Raw genomic sequence first — 21,176 nt, forward strand, 5'->3', positions numbered from 1 at the left:
TCATACGACAATCCCTCTCCACTTTTCTTCTACTTTTTTAAGCAGGGCTGCGACATTTTAAGTAGTTCCCGTACACAGAATCAAAGGGACCGAGAGTGACAAGTCGTTGATGTTCGTAGCCTTCCTTCTCGTCCCCTCTTTTTTTTTTTCGTTCGGGCAAAGGTTTGCTGTGCAATGTGGGAAAAGTTTGAGGGGGAAGGGAGAGATGGTTGATTGAGAGGGATGTTTAGCGCCAAAATAAAAAAAAAGAAAGAAAACCGTGGCACTTACTACTCTTCCATGCACCTTTCTTAGAAGTTGGATGCCATCTCTACTTCTGTGAACCCGTCAAGGACACTGAAGTGCTTATAAACTTCTCTTCACAATGTAAGAATAGCAGAGCGGGCTTGTTGGTTTAACATATTTGAAGCTTAAGGCGCGAATAAGACACGGACGAAGTTTGGCGCTCCGTGTGTGTGTTCCTAATCTTCTTCCGTGTCTTATTCGCGCCTTAAGCTTCAAAAATCTCTTTACAAAGGCGTGTCAACCGGACTGTCTGGCAGCTCAATAACGTACAAAGCGTCCCCCCTTCCCACAATAAGGGGGGGGGGTCAAACACCTTATTGTACGAAACGCATTCTCAAGCTTCCATATTAGCATGAGTTACCAGCTATTCAATGCTTCCTTATGTCCAGCATGAGTCACACGTAGTACAGATAGAAAAGTACAGCACGCCTGTTTTTTTTTCTGCTTTTTTTTTCGGGGGGAGGGGGGGGGGTCCTATTTGCTGAGACTACAGGATAATATTGAGAGCTCACATGGTATACTTTGGACATTTACATCCGGATTCCCGTATTTGAGGCAAAAATAATATTTTTTATCAAGAGCAGAACTACTTCACATTGAAATGGTCGAATGAATGAAGAATTGAAAATGCTGATGTTTCTGCGGTGTGTAAATGAGTATTTCAGGCCAGCATTTCGCCTAATGGCTAGCCCAAGCTTACAACGCGTATATTTTGTCCTAAGCACCTAGTCCTTACATAAAAAAGTAGAAGAAATACAGTTGTTCCATAATTCCTTGAGTGTGAGCAATGTTCCCCTGATCGCTCCGAAATGTCAGTACTCTTTTATCGGGATTCTTGTTGCGCCGTCTTCCGTTTTTTTTTTTCTTTTCAAATTAAATCTCGTATTCACGCAATTCTAGCAGGCGATCCCAGTGATAATCAATGAAGATGTCTCGCTCACAATTTTTGGCCTCTCTTGTGCGTAATAGCTGTTCCTTTAAATTGTAGCGAATACTGTGAGATTTCTTTTTGTTTCAATTAAAATTTCATCGACCTCGAAAATATCTGCGAGGAGAAATTCTAACCTAACACTGGAAAAACGCACGCCAGCGGTGGGACTCGTGAGAAGGACATCGTTTTTATCAGAGTTGTAAAACCCGCATGTAAAAGAAATGCCAGATTCAGCCCTCGTGCGTACTCTAACTGACTCCTTTTTTACATCGTAGCTCGTAATTATTCCTTCCAATATGCTCCACTCTTTCTATTGGGCGAATGGTATCGTCTGCGATCGGTAATAATATCTATGGCGGCGCTTCGATATGCACGAAGCTTATACTAGATATCTCGGTTACATACCTCTATCAAAACACCACACGCTGCCAAACCATTTCTTTGATAAATTAATTACCATACTCTCAAAGCTGTCTTTAGGTTGAAATGAAAGCCGCATGTCGTCTACCGCGGTTCAACACAATCGAAAACCTATACATGAGAACACAGGAATGCTTGCAGTGATGAAAACTTTGACAATTTAACCCTGTTCACTTAGAACCCAAGGCACGAGCTGGGACCGGATCGCTGAAATATAGGTGTTGTGAACTTGTCACCTTGTATTTTATTTCTTTACTGCTCTTTTCACCCCCTTAAAACGTAATTTACGAACTAGTCACGTACGTTTAATTACGAATATTCCCTCTTCTATTCCAATATTTCGTTCGCCCTCGTTTCCATCAGGGACTTTGAAGAGGCCCACATTCGAAACGTGGTTATAAAAAGCCGTGTTCTATTCGATGAATTCTAGCGCATGAGAAGAAAGCGAACGACGTTGAGAAGCAAAAACGGTTCTCGGTGCATGCATCAACAGTGCCGTAGGAAAACGAACGACTATGCGCGAAACATTGGCCGTTTCACACCATGCTAGAACGCCTACTGCAAGTACAGTTGCTAAGTGCTCACTACGCCATAATTCTTCCTTTTGCGAATCAGCCTTTGCCTCTACACGTTCCTAAGGCCATACGCGGCCCCACGGATTGGCGCGCAGGAATAGTCCTGGTAACGAAAAAGTCGGGGGAACTGAGAGTACGCGTCGACCTCGCAAAGTTCAATAAGTGCGTCGTTCGTGAGCGCTTCACGCTACCTACGCTTGATCAAGCATTAGGCTCTCTGGCCGGTGCGAAATGGTTTTCGAAGCTCGGGGTTCCATCAAGTTCGCCTAAGTACACTCTAAGCCAAAAATGGAAATAAATGAGAGTAACGGCGGGTTTTAGTCCTAAAGACCAACTGTTACTCCCCGAAAAGACCAACTGGAACAAGATGGCTGACATGTCCCAAGTTGGCGGAGTAACCGTTTAGTGTTAACTTGGAAGGGAGCAACAGAAGGACGAACGGCAACAGTTCCTCTCGGCGCGCAACCGTTGCTTTCCCGCAGGACGCACCCTGTATCGTTCGATGCGTGGGCGACAATTTCTTGCGGGCTGTCGTAAGGAAACTGCTTTTTGTAAACTGAACAGAGAGATACGCACGCTAATAGGGACAGTAGCGAGTTTTAGTATAGCGGAAAACAGCAAACGCAAGGGTTTAGCGTTAGCGTTAGCGATGCGTGCTCCTAACTGCGCATGAGCAGAACGTAAACGTAGCCCGAGCTCTTACGTACGAACGCTATTTCTGGAATATAGCTTTCAACGCTAACGCACGCAAGAGATCCCGTACGTAAGGCAAGATGGCGGTGCCTGTTGAAGTGAGAGCCATCCACTTCGAATCTTTGTAGCCGTCGTCCTGCATTATTAAACTTATTCATTCCCTAATAATGTTCGTGTTTGATTTAGATTTGAGTAATGAGGCTTCGCCAACCGTGTACCGCCGATAAAATAGCTCCGTTTTTGAGATACAAAGTGGATTTGCGCTGCAGAAGGCTTAGCAAGATTTGTTTGCAAGGTTCGCTCATGTTTTCTGTAGCAGCGCAGAGATGGCGACGCTGTCTTTAGTCGCCTCTTTCCAAGATACGGCCACAAGTGAAGCAAATACATGTCAGGCGTCGTTTCCCTTCATGCCTTTCGCGGTAGTGCATGAATGTGACGCGTGATGCGTCCCAGCTTAAAAAGGCCAAGTAATAGGGGTGTTGAAGAATTCTCGAACGCGGCATGTCGACAGAAACCAGTGTGTCAGAACTCAACACTTCTGCAAACGCGGCATGGAGACGCAACAGTCGTGACTTTGGATCAGCTCGACTTGGTGGCGCTTTTGTGGATTCTACAGTGCATTTAGTGTTTTTATGTCTAGATGGCGCCGTATGTGCTTGCGTTAGCGTTAGCGGGAATGCCTTCCGCTGTACTAAAAGACCACCAGTTGGCACGCAGCGCGTTCTGTTTTAGCGTTAGCGTTGCGAAGCACGCTAACGCTAACGTAAGCGTTTCCCGCTATACTAAAACTTTTTAACGTTACCGTGTTACCGGAACACATGTTTTAGAAACGTTTTAGCTACCCGTACGTAAACGGGTACCTTTACGTTTGAATAAACCACGAAATGGTGATAACAGCATTTAAATTATATTTAATTTAGATAAGGTTGTATCACCGCTGCGGCAAAATCACGAGGGGTTTTTAGCGTGTACAGTATCACGGTATAAGCGAAGGGGTGACTATGGTGTCGCCATCTTGTGACGCTTCGTGCAACCATAGTCACGAACACGTTTGTTTTCGTGTAGTGTTTTTCAGGAAAAAAATAATAGAAAAGGTAACTTATTCGTAAATATGCCGCGGCAAGGCATCTACAACTCACAGCGACAAGAGAGCGCTACGAACACTTTTTGCGAGAGTAAACGCTTGTCTCATATTTCACTCCCTTTTCAGGAGTGCTGGGAACTCTGCTGCGCAGAGTGGGCACACTCTCTCGACAGAGTTCTGGTACTCTGGCTGAACGAGAGTGAACAAGCTCCCTCGCCAGAGTAAGGTCACGCTTTTCAAGAGGAGTACATGCACTCTCAGCTGGAATTACTCCCTCGCAGAGTTTTACAATGCTGGTTGGGCTAGAGTGCATGAACTCCCTCCAAGAGTAGAATCACTCTTCCTGCTAGGACTAACGTCTAAAGAAGAGGGAAAAAAAAGAAAACCATCGTGCGTTTCCTACACTGTAACAGTGAACCTTGCTGGAATGCCATAAGCTTACCTCACACATACACATAACTCAAATCTTCACACTCATTCATACACACACAACACAGCAACACTTAACGTATGCACTACTGGCGCTGCACACAACCATACACACAGTAGCCGGTATATATATCCATGGTGTTTTGCCCCCCTTCTAGTGCTGGTGGCAACAGCTCTGCAGTTCGTATTTAAACAGCAAATATACACGGAACACGTGTAAGTATCGCATGATCTATTGAGATACTGTTGGCACATCTACCTTTTAATATAAAACAGGATAATATTCAACACCATTTTCATTAGTAAATTCCAAATATCAGCTGGAACTCTATCATATCGGCTCAATGCAGCACAGCAGCTCATACCCAAGTCTTAAAGTTGTAGCCACGCGCTTACAAATACACTTGCGACGATCTTTTACCATGGCTGGCTGATGAATACTTTAGGACGTTGCGATCTGGCGTCCTATATCGGACATGCGGTACCGCGGCAGGCGCGGCATGTACGTCAAAAAAGCAACACCGCGGTCAACGTAACCACAATGCAAACGCATCTCTGGTGATTCTCGCACTTTCGCTTACCTCGGTTCGACTTTAACGTAACAGTGAAAAGCTTCCGACGCTAAAATGCGCATTCTTCAACCTTCGCCAGCCACTTGCGCCCGGAGATCGGTCGCACCCGTACGACTCCCAGCGGAGGTAGGCCTAGCACACCTGCCGAGTCCGTGTATACATGCTGTCGGCGCTTCTGGGTTTAATGATACGCAATTCCAAAGTGTAAGAATGAGTGTACAGTAGAACTTCAATATCAGTCAACCTGAAGGAACCATTTTTTAATGCGTACGGTGTCCGTACAAGAAGCGATGGGCATCGTTATGGCGATCTTACGACGCGCTATCAGCAAACGCACCCCGGCAGCCATCCACAGCCGCCGGGCGAACTCGCCGGCACTTCGCTGACAGAAATTTGTCAATAAGTAGGCCTTGTTTAATTAATATGATGGCATACATTCTTGCACATTCAATTCGGTGTTTGGCGATCGGTTATGTATATAGTTGCACCCATCGATTGAGGTGCAAATAAGTACACTGACATGGCCGATGTACTGGTGTATCGTAGATTGCGCGCGAAAATGCACGTTATTCAATGTCATTCGTGGTCGGCACCTATTTGTGTGTTATGAAGAAGCGAATTTTATTTGGAAAGGAAGATCGCGTCTGGGCCAGCCACCTGAGCAGGCATCCGTGAATTCCCGATTCCCTCATCTTGTCCAGCAAGAGGGAAATGTTGAGGGTGTCGAAGGCATTGCTTAGGTCGAGCTGAATGAGATCGGTGTCTGTGCGGTTGTCAAGATTGTGGCTTCCAATTTGGTTCAGGGTAGTCAGGGCTACACTGAACTAGGATTTATTGCCGCCCCGAGCGCCTTTGCTAATATGCCAAGACGGAAGGAAAGGAAGCCACCCTGCAAGTGAACGAAGGGGGATCAGTGCTCATAACAAAATTTGCAAAGAAAAAATTTGTTTATGAAGTCATGCAATAAAACCCAGTTTTTCAATAAGTGCTCCTTTATTCTCTTGCATCTCTACACGAAGACACATAACTGAGCTTTTCCGGTAGTAGTCTGGTTTTAGGGTCTGTAGTTGTATGCATACCACGAAATTGTACTGGGTAACATTGCAACACACCTTTATATCTGCGGCACACGGCGGCGACAGGGGTAGTAAAAGGGGGAACGGCTTTGCATAAATTCACGTCGTAAAAACAGTTAAACATTAAAATGGGCGAGACACTAGCGGGCAGGTTATATTTCCTAGATCTTGAAAGGTACTCAAGCGGCTGATATTCCTCAAATGCAGTGCGACTGGATTTGTGGAATACCCCCACCCCCCCCTCTCCTAAGTAAACCTCTTAGAGTACAAACAAAATAAGCTTAGCTAAAAGTACCATTTAACTTTGGGAAGACTTCCCAACACTGACAAACACAGACAAACCAATAATAGCGCGTATTTTTTTGCTCTACGCACTACAAGAGCGCCAGGTGCCCGATGAAGTTTCCGAAAGTGGGCGTACGCTCACCACCGGCCTATTCTATTCGAACTAGAAAATGAGCACTTTTAGCTCGCCAAAATACCATGCACTTGTACTTCAAGTTACACTGAATGTCAAAATATACAAAGAAAAAAATAAGTACCCTGCATGGCAGCTGCTGCCGGGAACGCGCTCGGAACTGCTTTGGAATCGCATGCGTTTTTTTTTTTTTTCAACATTTAACATGCTCCATGCTCGTTAATGTTATTGTCCCTGTAGTCAGATAATTGATGAGCATCTTAGGCTACAAATGTTAATAACTTAACGGTTCAAGCCAGCACCGAGTTTACTTTCATGCGCCCGCAATATGCACGGGATCGAGCGGCGCGTCGTCTGCTATCGCTGCTCCTTTGGTTCCTCGAGAGGGCGCGCGTGTAGTTGTCGCTACTTTTAAAAAATACAGGGACCTTAAGCTTGGGCATGTAAACGCTATCCCGCTATACTAAAACGCGCCGTCCGCAACGGACGTTTGCCTTGAATGGCGTTATAACGCCATTCCCTTGAACTTCCGCTATCACGTTAACGCTAAACTATAACTGTCCATTCTAAAAAGACATGGCGTGCACACATGGACACAAGAAAGAAGTCAGGACACCACAAACGCCGACTAACAACTGAAGAGAAGCACAACGGCAGAAAAGAAAGAAGGCACGAAAACTTATCTGCGCATGCCCATGCAACAGGCGAACTTATCAATCCGGCACGCGTGGCGGTCTACGTGGAAGAAAACTGTTAAGGCATTTGATTTCATGTTTATGCAAGTTAATCGACGGTTGGCTCACGCATGCACTACCACTATTCTCGATATGCCAAGCTTCAATCATCAGGCGCGTTTCTTCATTTCTATGCCGGTACAATACTGCGCATTCATCAAATTTTGGCGTGCATTTACAATCTCGACAATGTAAAGATAGATTAGAAGGTGAGCCTCCTGTTAGCGATCTCTTATGTTCCAACAATCTCTGTTTGATGCATCTGCCCGTCTGTCCTACGTAGAAGCGGCCGCAGCTGAAAGGGATCTTATACACCACACTCGTACGGCAATCAGTGAATTTTTTGTGTGTTTTATGAAACAAATATCGGTCCGCTTCTTGTCTTTTACTCCCTCATTCTTCCTCTGCACAGCGGCACAAATCTTACCTAGCTTATTGGCAGCCGTGAAAACAACATTAACGCCGTATCTGCTTCCTACTTTCTTTAGCCTGTGAGATACGCGATGAATGTACGGTATACCTACCACACGTTTCTTCCTATCGCTTTCTGCAACCATGCTCGGACTTAACACAATAGACTTCTTTAAACGTTCAGCGACCGTGGCCACTGCATCACGAGGATACCCTACATCTAAAAGACGTGTAACCTGTGCGTTAAAGCTATCACTCATTTTGTGCTCCCACGACTTGGTGAGGGCTGACTTAAGGCAAGACATGGCGATGCCGTTTTTTACAACTTTCGAGTGTTTTGACGAAAATTTAACAGCGGTTTCCAAGATCTAGGAGAATACTGCCAACACACGTGGTTCTTCTGGAACGTTAAGAAAATGTCTAGCAATTGTATTCCATTATTCTGAGGCACCTCTTTAGTAAAGCGCAGCCCTCCTCCATTTGATTCAAATTTTTCGCTCACGGAAGTTACCACCTTTTCAAAGTCCTCACCACTACAAAAAATCAAGTAATCGTCAAAACCTTAATAACCGAATTACCTAAGCCGCCTTCCAAAAGCCGCCTTCCACACAAGCGCGCTGATTGGCTGAAGCCGGACAACTCCCGCCACTCTAAGGGGCGTGGCCATTTCTTTTTTTTCCTTGATGTTTTCTTTTTTGGTGACGTCATGCCGCGTCATAACGAGCATGTCGTCTGCTAAAAGTGAACGGAGAGCGAGCCCGTTCGCTCGCGTTCTCTCGAGCGAACAACGGCGTCGCACGGCATGTATTTCGAGTGATGCGACGGTTGCGGCTGCCGAAACAGCTGATTTTGAGAAAATGGCGCTTGCAACGGTGCTTCCTTGCTACGTTGGCGTTTCTCGAAGCAGATGCAGAATGGTAGGAGGTGCGAAATACGTTTGAAGAGATGAGCGAGTGTGAATTCCGGCGTCGCTTTCGTTTCTCGAAACGTACTGTACCTTGGTTGTGCGACGATCTCGGCCCCGTCATCGGGTGCCAACGAACCAGTGGGATTTAAACAGAGCGGAAGGCGTTGTGCGCGCTGAGATTTTTGCGATCGGATGCTTCCCAGCGAGCTGTCGGCTGCGAGGAATTCAGCGGCCTGTCGCAGTCGTCCGTCAGGAACACGCCATTACTGTCGTTCGCGGGCAAAAACGGTGGGTGGCCTTTTCCGGAGACCACAGAATCAAATAGCGAACAAAGGCGGCGTTCGCGCGGCTCGGGCAGATTCCCGTTGTGGTCGGCGGGTGCGTGGATGGTACGCTCATCGCAATCCCAAAGCCCCATGGCCTGAGCTCCGCGGACACGACGCATTACATGTCGGGGAAGGGACTCTACGCATTCAACACCACGATCGTGAGTATTATTCATGCATTGTATGCGTAGCGAATTGTTTCATTTATATCGCTTAAACTTTCCGCTTTACTGAGGCTGTTGCAACTGAGTATAAGTGGGAGCGGTATTTTCGATCTATCCAGAACGGGAATTGGTTCGTTTCAGGGCACTTCGCTTAGGATAAGCGATGAAATCATGTGACGCGGAGTACACTTTGGTTCAGCGGCCTGCACAGTGCATAATATTACCGTTGCTCGTTCGCCATGTGTACCCGAAGCTTGATTCTCGATTTGTATTTGTTGAGATTAGCACTCCCAGAATGTGCCGTAGTATGTCCTTATTGTTCATTGTCGTGATGGACGTTACATGGATCAATACATGGATGGATGAATAAACTTTATTTCGGTCCCTCGGAACGCGCCCTAGCATGTACATTAAATACGCATTGTTTCATAACCCTTTTTTTCAGTCGAAGTTTTTCGTGTTGTAGATATTTTGTGATACATTGCCTTAAACATACAGCAGTAATTTGGTTAAAAGGCTTTGGTGGCTGGAAGATGGGTTGTTCCAAGCAGTAAACATGCAGACTACCCTTTCACACTGCATTGTCCTCGTGTTAGAACTTATGGTACAAGTCCTACCCTGTCGATGATTTGTCCATAGCTATGTTTCAACAGTCAGTAACAGTGAAGACAGATGTAGTTACATTAACATAATACCCAACATTGTACCCAAGGTCATTTATGGGTACAATTTTGACTGAATTGAATTCTGCAGACATGTGATGCCGACCTCTGGATGTCAGTCCACGTTTCCTGAGGTCATGTCATGACTAGTGGGTATGGCGGGGGAGCCCTCTCCGTCAGCACCTGGAAGCAAAACTTCGGCTTGCTTGGTAAGTGCTGTCAATGCTTGCCACATTCAAGACGTTATCACTACAGCTGTCATGCCGACCTCGTGCAGGAGACTCCAGCTATACATTAGAACCGTGGTTCCTGACACCAGTGCCCGGACGACCAGCTCGTGGCACCCCTGATAACCACTACAACAAGGCCCACACCGCCATGCGCAATGTTGTGGAGTGGTGCATCGCTGTAAGCTTGTGCACAGCTGCTCAAGCATCATTGCTGCTTGTGCAGCTCTGCACGACATTGCGTTGGCGGCACATGAGCCTGTTCTCGAAGGAAACGATGACACCGACGATGCTGACATGCTGCCAGCAGCAGCTGAGCTACCACCACCACCACCACAACGGGAGCGAGCAGCAGCGCAACCGTGTAGTGAACCTGTTTCGAGAACCACAGGGCCTGCATGCTTGAGCACCTGCGCAGAGTACGCCGCCGCCTGCAACGACCTCGGCAGTATTGTGTGGTGCGTGTTCGTCTTTGTTCATTGTGTTTGTCACTGTGTTTTTTTTTACTACATTTGAAATGTTTGCTACACATATCAACGAAACAGTGTTCTCCTATCAATGAATAACCCCCTTGAATAGGTTGGCAAAAAATGTGAAGCTCACCCTGACTCACTCGTGAAATATATTTTGCTCTTGGGGCTCACTCAAACTCAGACTCACCAAAATTTTCCTCAAGCGGATTCACTCGGACTCAGGCTCACTAAAATGTTTTCACCCGGACTCGAACTCACCAGTGTATTACTCACTTGGACTCACAGCTCGATCTGAATCTGAGTGAGTCGACTCATGAGCGAGTTTGCCGACCTATGCCCCCTTGTCACACAACGCCACGCTGATGACATGCTTCGACCAGGTTGTAAAATATGGCGCTTCACACTAAGCACAAGTGAGAGCTCAACTGCTAATGGCACATGGTGCCATTCACAGCCAAAGTGGTAACCGGAAAAGGCTGTTTGAATCAGGACAGCAAGATGCGGTAGCTTTAGTGCAACAAGAATCGTGCTTGTAAATGAAGTGAACAACAAGGGTGGTGTCAGAATTGAAATTTTATTACAAGTATCACGAGCAATGCACATAAAAAGCAAAATAAATAAATATCCTTTAAATTTAATGCCAAGGAAAAGAATATAAAAGTAGGTTCCTTTTATAATATACAAATGGAGTTATTACAAAGTGCCTGCTGCTCCTCTGCAACAACACACGCGTCTCGCAGCACGAAAGTCATTGTATTACATGAAAACAAGGCACAGTCGAACCGGTATTAATTGAACTCGCTAAAAAATGCAAGTTGTTGGTTGCTGATATGTCTTCCTCTATTGATTTCTGTTTGTACCCAATCCTGTTATCTAAACACTTCTATGCAACAGAACACGTATTCGTCAACTATTTTTTGGAAGGACGTTTTGCTGGGCGAGTTGGTAATATTCCATTATTAAACTTAGCGCAAAATAACACGGACAAAGTGAAGTGCTGCGCTGTGTATGTTACCACTTCACTTTGTCCGTGTTATTTTGCGCTAAGTTTAATAATGGACTAGTTTTTGGTCTTGCAATATTTCAAAATTGTTGTGCAACCTAGACCTTTCACAAACGCTTTTCTTTTTTTCCTAGGATGTGTAAAAATCGATAGAAAACGTACAGTGTGCCACAATATTCTACACGTATACACTATAAACATAAAGATACACTACAGTGCACTATGTGCATATACTACAAAATTGCTCAATGCATGACTTTGTATAATGAGATCTTAAAAAATGACATGGCAAAACATGATTTATAAATGAAACCACACTGTGCTATGCACATGTACTAACCTCGCACGATGAGATTAAAAAGAAATGACATCGCAGGACACGATTTACCATTGATCTACACTTTACTATGTACAATGAAACAGCACATCAGTGCTTCTGATATGCAGAAAAAGAAAATTAACTGAAAGAAAATTGCAGGGCACCACTGAAGCAAACCAGCGTATCATAGCTCGTGATGTGAACAAAAATAAATCTACATATATGTACAACTAGTCTTTACAAATCACTGTGCAGGTGCCTTCCGCTGCAATGAGGGCCCGGGCGAGGGTACCAACGCCTTGCAATTTGTGGACCGCGTCACCGAGAAGTTGAACCTGGCGCAGCTTTCCAATGATGCCTGGCCCTGCCGCCTGGTGTTTGCGGCTAGTAACTCCAGCGCCTCGGCCTGCCGGTTGCCCCCATCTCGCAGCTGCGGCATGAGCTGGAAACCAAGAAATGTGTTGCCATTATCATCTATAAATTTCCTGCTACCGACTCTTCGCTGGAAGCTTCTGTTCATGAAGAGTTTCAGTGTGTGCAACAATTTCCTCTCTGTTGAAAATCCACTGACCCAACGGCATCCATGAACGGTGCTTGGTTCACCGCAGAACCAACGCACTTCGTTTGGACAGACCAAAGCGGTGCCGGAATTCATTTTCACTCATCTCATCAAACGCATCTCACGCCTCTAACCACCTCTGCATGAGAAGCAACCAAAAAGCCCTTTTCAGGGCTACACAATCGTTTGCCCGGTTTTACGCGATGACTGACACAATCTTCTTCCGAAACCCTAGCTGCTGCAGTATGCAAAACATACAGCAAGCAGGTGTAACACAGGTGCAAACATGTGTATTTGTGTATGATGGTTATGTGAAAAAGTTATATAACGAGCTTGCTTTTTGAACAGTATATTTAGCAATAGCACATTTTCAGTTTCACTTTTGAAGCAATTGACAAAATAGGGAAACATTTCAAGATGTTGAACATTTTTGCAATGCTACCTTCTTGCTATGCGTCTCTCATAATCATATCTTGGTTTTGGGACGTTAAACCCCAGATATTATTATTATGCCTTTTTGCTACATTTCACCATAACTGCAAGGCAGGACACCTGTTTATTCCATCTGACAGTTATGCATACAACTAGCTCCTGCAACCGTTTGCCAAATTTTTTTTGTGCAGCCTTTTGTCTTTATGACCACAGATGTCATCTCTTCACAAACATATGCCTGCACGCATGAGCATCACCTGTGAGCATGTAACACCATCTACAGTTAATCAAAAACATCAGCGAAACTTACAAGTTGGGGCACGGGAAAGATCCTGGGCCACATCCTCTTCAGCCACACCAGTAGCAGCTGGAGCAGGGCTCACCTGTTATAGTAAGAAGTTTCTTGATTTACACACTGAGTGCAATAAGAAGTATGGAGTGGAAGTGGACAATAGCAATGTTTTTTTAGAATGTTTCAACAGCGGCATGCTATGACACACAGACTTCAGAGAGAGGGGTGGAGGGAGGCAAGCCTACTGGCTACGCACGTCACTCGACTCGAGGGTCTGAGAAATGGGTTGGAACACGTAGGGTGCTCTAGTGACCTTCGAAGTATAGTTCGCGGCTGTTCTTTTGTCATCACCGCAAATTTGGCTGTTTCTAATTCTGTTCTGGGCGGCGCAACGTGTTAGCACCTCAGCTAACGCGGCGGCCGGGTGATCCACTCAATATTGTTTGAAAAAGTAAAGCTAACCGCGCGTAATGGCTCGAAGCAAACGAGCCCACTTGTTCGCAGCATACAAGTAACAATGATATTCTAAGCCAGTGCTTACCGATTCAGACCACCCGAACTATGGGCCAAGCACGACGCGGCCGCGGTAATCCGAAATCTGGCCGCCTCGGGTGCCGCGGTAAAGCACAAGCGGGACGTGTAAGATGACCGACCACAATACAATCGTGCTCGCACTCATCTCTGTGCCCTCGGAGTTTGGCAAGACCCTGCTGCGAATAGTAGCGCTCATTCCTCCATCGGGCCTGCCACTGGGCCCTGGTGTTACGCGCAGGGACTTCTTCGTTCAAAAGCGCTACTAGCTCCTGCCACATGTCGTCCCGGTCCTCCCTCGTGAACGACGGTTCCAGCGGGCACGACAGCGTCGCGATCTGTGGGTGCTCTTTCACAAAAGCCAGCAGAAGCTCCTTTTGACGATCCGACACCCGAGAACCAACGCAGACGTTGCGATCGGACGACATTTTGAAACTACGTCAGCCGCTACTTTTCTCTTTTTTTTTTCGCGTGCGCGACGCCATCTAGCGACGATGTCAAAAAAAACTAACAATATTAAATATCATAACTCAAAGCTGTTGCTGTTTGAAAGAGTGTTTGAGCTTGAGAAGCAAAAACAATAATTTTCTGTTAAGTAATTATATTTATTAAAAGGCGAGAAACGCTTCACGGTCCCTGTGCCGACGTCACAGGATGCGCGTCTACTTCCGGAAAGCTGTCCGCTTCACGATTGGCTGTTCTCTTCCTCTCGGCGGTTCTAGGCTGGAGGGCTGCGCCTCCTCTCACTTCTGTGACGTAGGCACCGCAGAACGAACGCGGAACGAACAGATCTCCGATCGCCCTACTGCTTTCTGAGTTTCTTTTTTCAGCTAGCGGGAACCATTATGTTTGGGTACGAACAGCATATTGTGGTTGCATAATAACCAAATTTCCTTTGGTGTAGCACTTGGGTGATGCTTGTTTGCTCCTTACGTTACCTCAAATTAGAACTGGATAAGTTTGAGAACGCTAGGAATGAGAGTAAAAAAAGAAGTTAAAGATAGTTTTTATTTGTTTTCATTTAGTTATTATTGAAATGTGACTGCCACCGCAAGCTTGGCGCTGTCAAAGCGGGTGTGCAAAAATGATACAGTCGTTGAAAGATGATCTTGTACACCGGAAAATGTGAACTTGGTTAGTTTTTTTGTTAAGAATGAACGTACACTCTAAGCCAAAAATGGGAAAAATGAGAGTAACTGCGGGTTTCAGTCCTAAAGACCAACTGTTACTCCCCAAAAAGACCAACTGGAACAAGATGGCTGACATGTCGCAAGTTGGGGGAGTAACCGTTTAGGGTTAGGTTGGAAGGGAGCACCAGAAGGACGAACGGCAACATTTGCTCTCGGCGCGCAACCGTTGCTCTCCTGCAGGACGCGCCCTGTATCGGTCGATGCATAGGCCACAATTCCTTGCGGGCTTGCGTAAGGGAAACTACTTTTTGTAAACTGAACAGAGAGATACGCACGCTAATAGGGACATTTAGCTTGTACGTATACTTTTTAACCTTACCGTGTTACCGGAACACATGTTTTAGAAAAGTTTTAGCTCCCCGTATGTAAACGTTTACGTAAGTACGTAAACGGATACCTTTACGTTTGAATAAACCATGAAATTGTGATGATAACTGCACTTCAATTATATTTAATTTAAATAAGATTGTATCACCGCTGTGGCAAAATCACGAGGGGTTTTTAGCGTGTACAGTATCCCGGTATACGCAAAGGGGTGTAGAATACAGAGTTATCCGACGATGGTGTCGCCATCTTGTGACGCTTCGTGCAACCATAGTATGGGCACGTTTGCTTTCGCCTAGTGTTTTTGAGGAAAAAAACGATTGAAAAGATAACTCATTCGTAATTATGCCGCGGCAAGGCATTTACACCAGAAGTAGAACGCACGATGTTTCTGCAATAGCAATATTTTGCTTGCCTAGTTCATCTTGTTCCCGCTAGATGGCGCCGCCTATTTTTTTTTAGTTAAGCCATTAGATTGCAGCTTAATAGAGCTTACAACTTTGTACTGTTGGTACAAAGTGGTGTGACAGTCGCTTCGGGTGTTTTTTTTTTTTTTTAATATTTCTTTTTTCGGCCACCACGTGGCTGAAAGGTGCACAGGTGCTTTGAAGTGTAACATACTTGCGGAGTTTTGTGATATCATTTGGCTTTAAGTGTATCTAATCTGCCGCGTGAATGCTCTATAGCCATGGTCAAAAAGACCGTAAAGTGTTCAGGATGCGGAATGGGGTGGAAAATAGAGGTTTGTGAGGATGAGACGACAGAGAGAGCTGACGCCAAGTGTAAGCAATGCGAGTTAGAGGCGAAGATGGAAATAATGATGGCCGCCCAGAATGAGCTCAAGGTGAGAATCTCCGAGCTGGAGAAAGCGGTAGCGACAGAGCGGGAAAAAACGATGGCTATGGCGGAAAGGCTTAAGTCAGCCGAGGAGGGATTAGCAAAGGTAGCCATGCCAGCAAAGGTAGCCATGGGGAACAGGGAAGCAGGCGACAGCGGGAAAAATGGGGCATCGACCCCCACAGTGGTAGGCGCGAAGGGGGAAACAGGTTTGGAAAAGACAGGTGCAAGGGACACAGGACCCACCTTCCGCGAAGTAGTCTTGGGAACGGGAGGGGACAAAACAACAGCAGTAGCACGCGCTAGTAACAGGTGCAGTGGCCAGGTGCGGGAGAGTCCACCAGAAAAGTCGGATCACGTGATAATCGCCGGGGACTCGAATTTAGCTACATGCGCAGAAGCAGTCAAGGAAAGGGTGAGAGGCGACAAACGAGTTTTAATAGGAAAGTTCCCGGGCCATAGGCTGGATCAGTGATGAGACAAGCTAACGCAAAACTCGCAGCTAAGTCTAATGGACGTAACCTCGTGATAATCGCGGGAGGTCTAAACGACGTCTTGAGTAACGAATCAGCCGAACTAGCGACCACATTGGCGAAAGGGGTCGATGACATGCGCGCCATTTCCCCTCAGGTGCAGATAGCGGTATGCACAATACCGGAGGTACCGGTGCGTGACGGCAACCTGCAAAGAGCGGTTGTCGACGCAAACAAAGAGATATGGCAGATGAGTAGAGAGAAAGGCATCGAGGTAGTGGAAATAAACAGAGAGGTGCACAGGTGGGGTGGTTTTCGAAGAGACGGAATACACTTCGATAGGAAGCTTGGCCATGAGGTGGGTTGGCGTCTTGCAGGACGCGCAGTAGCTTTTTTGGGGGGCACGCGGGCCCTTCGGTGCCCATGGTAGCTTGTAATGAGGAAAACAACCAGGGGGACTGTAGAAGGGTACGCATTTGGGCTGGTTGGTTCATGATTACGGGTGAGAAACAGCGCTAAAAAGACTTGGGGTTCCCGTCAGCCTCATTAACGAACTCGGACATAACACTAAAGAAGCACTGCTGAAAGCCGTAGAAAAGTGCTTACTGGACAGCGCCGTCGTCTCGTGTCCTTTCTTGTCCCGTCTTTTTAGCGCTGTTTCTCACCCGTAACCAGGGGGACTCTTTGACAGGTAGTATAGCGAAAAAACAGAGAAAAGGTAAAAGAAGGGAGAAGGCGCGTGTTGCAATTAGTTACATTAACATGCAAGGTGGCAGAAAAAAGGCAAAATGGTTAGAGATTGAGGAGCAGTTAAACAAGGAACAGATAGGTGTTTATGCGGTTACAGAAACACACCTTAGAGACTTGGAAGAGCCACCACATATTGAAAATTATGTTTGGGAAGGATGTAACAGGATCACATCAGAAAGGAGAGGTGGGGGGGTTGGAATGCTAATTCATAGCAGAACAAAATGGGAGAGAGTGAAACAAACGTGTTCAGAGCACATATGGGTTTCGGGCACAGTAGGTGGAAAGAAAACGTGGCTAGGTGTAGCTTACTTGTGGACAGGGAATAACTGCAGAGAAAAGAATCTGGAGATAGTGAAATGCATAAGCACCGATATTAAAGAATTTGGTCATGATGCCGAGATAATCCTTCTAGGGGACATGAACGCTCACATTCATGACCTTGACGGATATTCAGACACCAATGGCAAGTTATTGCTAGATCTCTGCGAGCAACATAGTCTTGAGATAGTTAACGTGGGGCCTAAGTGTGAGGGGCAGATCACGTGGGAAGTCAGAAACAGGCAATCGAGCATTGATTACTGTCTCATGACAGAAGGAATATATGACAAACTTAGAGAGATGAGAATAGACGAAGAAGGCATTAACAGCTTGGGTAGTGATCATAAACGCATAATATTACAAATGGGATATAAAACTGAAAATAAGAACATAGAATCAAAGTTTGGCAGCTCGTATCTAAATGACAAACAAATAACAAATATAGCCGCAAGAGTCGAGGAAAAAGTAGACGAACTACCAGGCAAAGACTGGAAGTATAGTGAGCTGCTACATGTAATCACGAAAGAAATGGAAATAGAGAAGAAAACTATTTGATGGAAAGGAAAGAAAAAGCCAAAAAGTTGGTGGAACAAAGAAATCCGGGAAGCGATCGAGATGCGACGTCAGGCATCACGGGAGCACAGACAGGCAAAAAGGAGAAGCGGCCACAGGACGAAGTCAACCAAATATGGGAAATATATTTAGAGCAAAAATCCATTGTGCAGAAATTAGTCGAGGCAAAAATTAAAGGTGAAAGTGAACGCTGGATGACAGAGATTCGCGAAAAGAAGAAGGCCGCGCCTAGGATATTTTGGAGCCACCTAAAAGCGCTGGGTAGGAAGTCTGTCACAATGCAACAACATATGGTAGATGAAGGACGAAATAAATTGGAAGGATATGAAGCGCTAGGTTACATCCGAAAGATAACAGCCGATTCGTTTAAAAAGGTCCCCCAGGGGATTCCCCCGGTGAGTAAAAGTACGCAAAGGAGTGCAACCGACGAATATGTAGTACTAGAGAATTTCAATTGGAAGGAGGCCGAAGGAAAAATTCCTAAGCGCACTACTCCGGGCTTAGATGGGGTTCCCGTCAGCCTCATTAACGAACTCGGACATAACACTAAAGAAGCACTGCTGAAAGCCGTAGAAAAGTGCTTACTGGAGAGGGAAATACCAGACAGTTGGAGAAAAAGTAGAATGAACTTAATCTATAAAGGCAAGGGAGAAAAGATAACATTCGCTCGTATAGACCGCTAACAATTACATCGGTGCTATACAGGTTGGCGATGCAGGCAGTAAAATTAAAAATAGAAGCGTGGGTAGAACAAATGATATTTGGGAGAACTTCAGAATGGATTTCGAATCGACAGGCGGTTAGACGATAATCTGTTTGTTCTTACCCAGTGTATAGAAATATCTGAAATAGAAAACAGGCCCTTATACGTAGCTTATCTAGATATCACCGGGGCGTATGACAACGTTAATCAGGAAATTTGTGGGATATATTGAAGGAAGTGGGCATAGGTGACGACTGTGTACAGCTTTTGAGGGAAATATACCGAGGAAATACAGTTTGTATAGAATGGGAAGGAATAAGTAGCAAGGACAGCGTTGAAATTAGCAAGGGGCTGAGACAGGGATGCCCTTTGTCCCCGCTGTTATTCATGCTGTACATGGCGAGGATGGAAAAAGCGCTAGAAGGTAGCAACATTGGATTTAATTTGTCACACAAACAGGTCGGAGCGATGGTTGAGCAGAAGGTTCCAGGTCTATTTTATGCTGATGACATTGTCTTATTTGCGGACAGTCAAGATGATATACAGCGACTGGCAGATATATGCGGAAGGGAATGTGAGGCTCTAGGACTAGGATTTAGTGCAACAAAATGTGGATTGATGGTATTCAATGATCACGGAGACCATACGGTATTATTACAGGGCCAAAAAATACCAAGGGTAAGCGAGTACAAGTACCTCGGAGTATGGGTAAATGAGGGGGATAGATATATGGAGGTACAAGAGAAAGCATCGGTAGCAAAGGGAAAGAGGAATGCTGCAATTAAGAAGCACAGTGCTTTATGGGGATACAATAGGTACGAGGTGCTTCGAGGGCTGTGGAAGGGTGTGATGGTTCCGGGGCTTACATTTGGGAACTCAGTGGTGTGCATGAAGTCACAGGTGCAATCAGGAATGGATGTAAATCAAAGGACGGTGGGCCGCCTCGCGTTGGGCGCTCACGGGAAGACGACAAATGAGGCGGTAAAGGGTGATATGGGATGGACAGGCTTTGAAGTGAGGGAAGCGCAGAGCAAAATGAGATTCGAAGAGAGGCTGAGGAAAATGAAGGACAGTAGATGGGCAGAGAAGGTTTTCAGGTATTTGTATAGAAAAAGCGTTGATACGCAGTGGAGAAAAAGAACTAGGAGGCTCACCAGTAAATATACGGCTGGCAGTGCGGGCGATATGGCAACAAGGAGCATTAAGCGGAAGGTCAGAGAGGCGGAGAGGACTTATTGGATGACAGCGATGGAAAAGAAGCCGGCTCTGAGTAACTACCGAAAAGGAAAAAAACGAAATAAGGAGGGAAAGGTTTTATGATAATTCAAGGGGAAGCGCTTTACTGTTTGAAGCAAGGTCGGGCTGCCTTAGAACGCGTAGTTATAAAGCGAGACTCAGTAACGAAGAAGAACAATGTACATGCTGCGGGGGAACTAAGGAAACGATGGAACATGTACTGATTGAATGTGGCGATATTCACCCAGATATACGTGTGGGCACGAGTCTACATGAAGCCTTGGGTTTTAGGGACAACAATGGAAAGCTGAACCACGTCCGCGATAGAATAAGTAAGAGACGGTTAGAGTATTGGTGGCAGAAAAGTAGAGATAAAGTACAAAAATAAATGATTGGGGAAAAGAAAAGGTCATTCTGCCTTAAGAGGCAGAGAGATGGACCGTGAATTTATATTTTTTGGTATAATAACATAGATTTAATCAATGTAGATAAGGCATTAGGACAACATGAAACAAGGAAGTTTTTTTCTTCTTTCTTTTTTTTCGCCTTCGAGCCTGGTGGCAGACATGTCACCGCCCCGTTTTAAAGGGGACGCTCATAGCATCCATCCATCCATCCGTCTGGGTATTTATGTCAAGGCTTCTCACGTGCTTACAGCTTCGGTATTCTATTTCAACTCACTCTAGTGACTTTAGCCGCTGAAACAAGGTCAACAAGGTGATCGCAATTGGCTCTCGCACTTCGGCTTTTTTACTCGGCGGCTGGAGCCTCGGTAAAGCGGGTATCGCGAGTAGCCGCGAACGAAGGTGGATTTGCGTGATAGGGCCGTATACATGTAAAGCCAATCCGGCGAGTAGTTCACGTTCCGTAAAGGCCCACGCATGTACAGATTCCTTCCGGCAACTCGTAACACGGTAACGTAAAGCTAAAAGCCCCTAATACAAGCTAAACGTTCCTAATAAAAGGCATGGTTGCAGTAGAACGCCAGCACCTGAAGCTGCTGTCGTCGCAAGCTAACTGGTGTGTTTGCGTATAACACTTGGCATAAATATATAGCCTGTGAATGTGGCAATAAAATGCGAAGCTTCGCGAGACTCCGTATATACTTCACGAAAAGAAGCGGTTGAGAGAAGTACACAGTTGATAGACTTTACATTTGCGGTTTTTTGCTAAACGGCCGTCTCCAGTACAAATCAGCAAAAGCCCCGACGGCAGGGTTGCAGCAGAGATCACGCAACGAACACTTTTA

Source organism: Rhipicephalus sanguineus, chromosome 6, assembly GCF_013339695.2.
Source record: "Rhipicephalus sanguineus isolate Rsan-2018 chromosome 6, BIME_Rsan_1.4, whole genome shotgun sequence".
Lineage (NCBI taxonomy): Eukaryota > Metazoa > Arthropoda > Arachnida > Ixodida > Ixodidae > Rhipicephalus > Rhipicephalus sanguineus.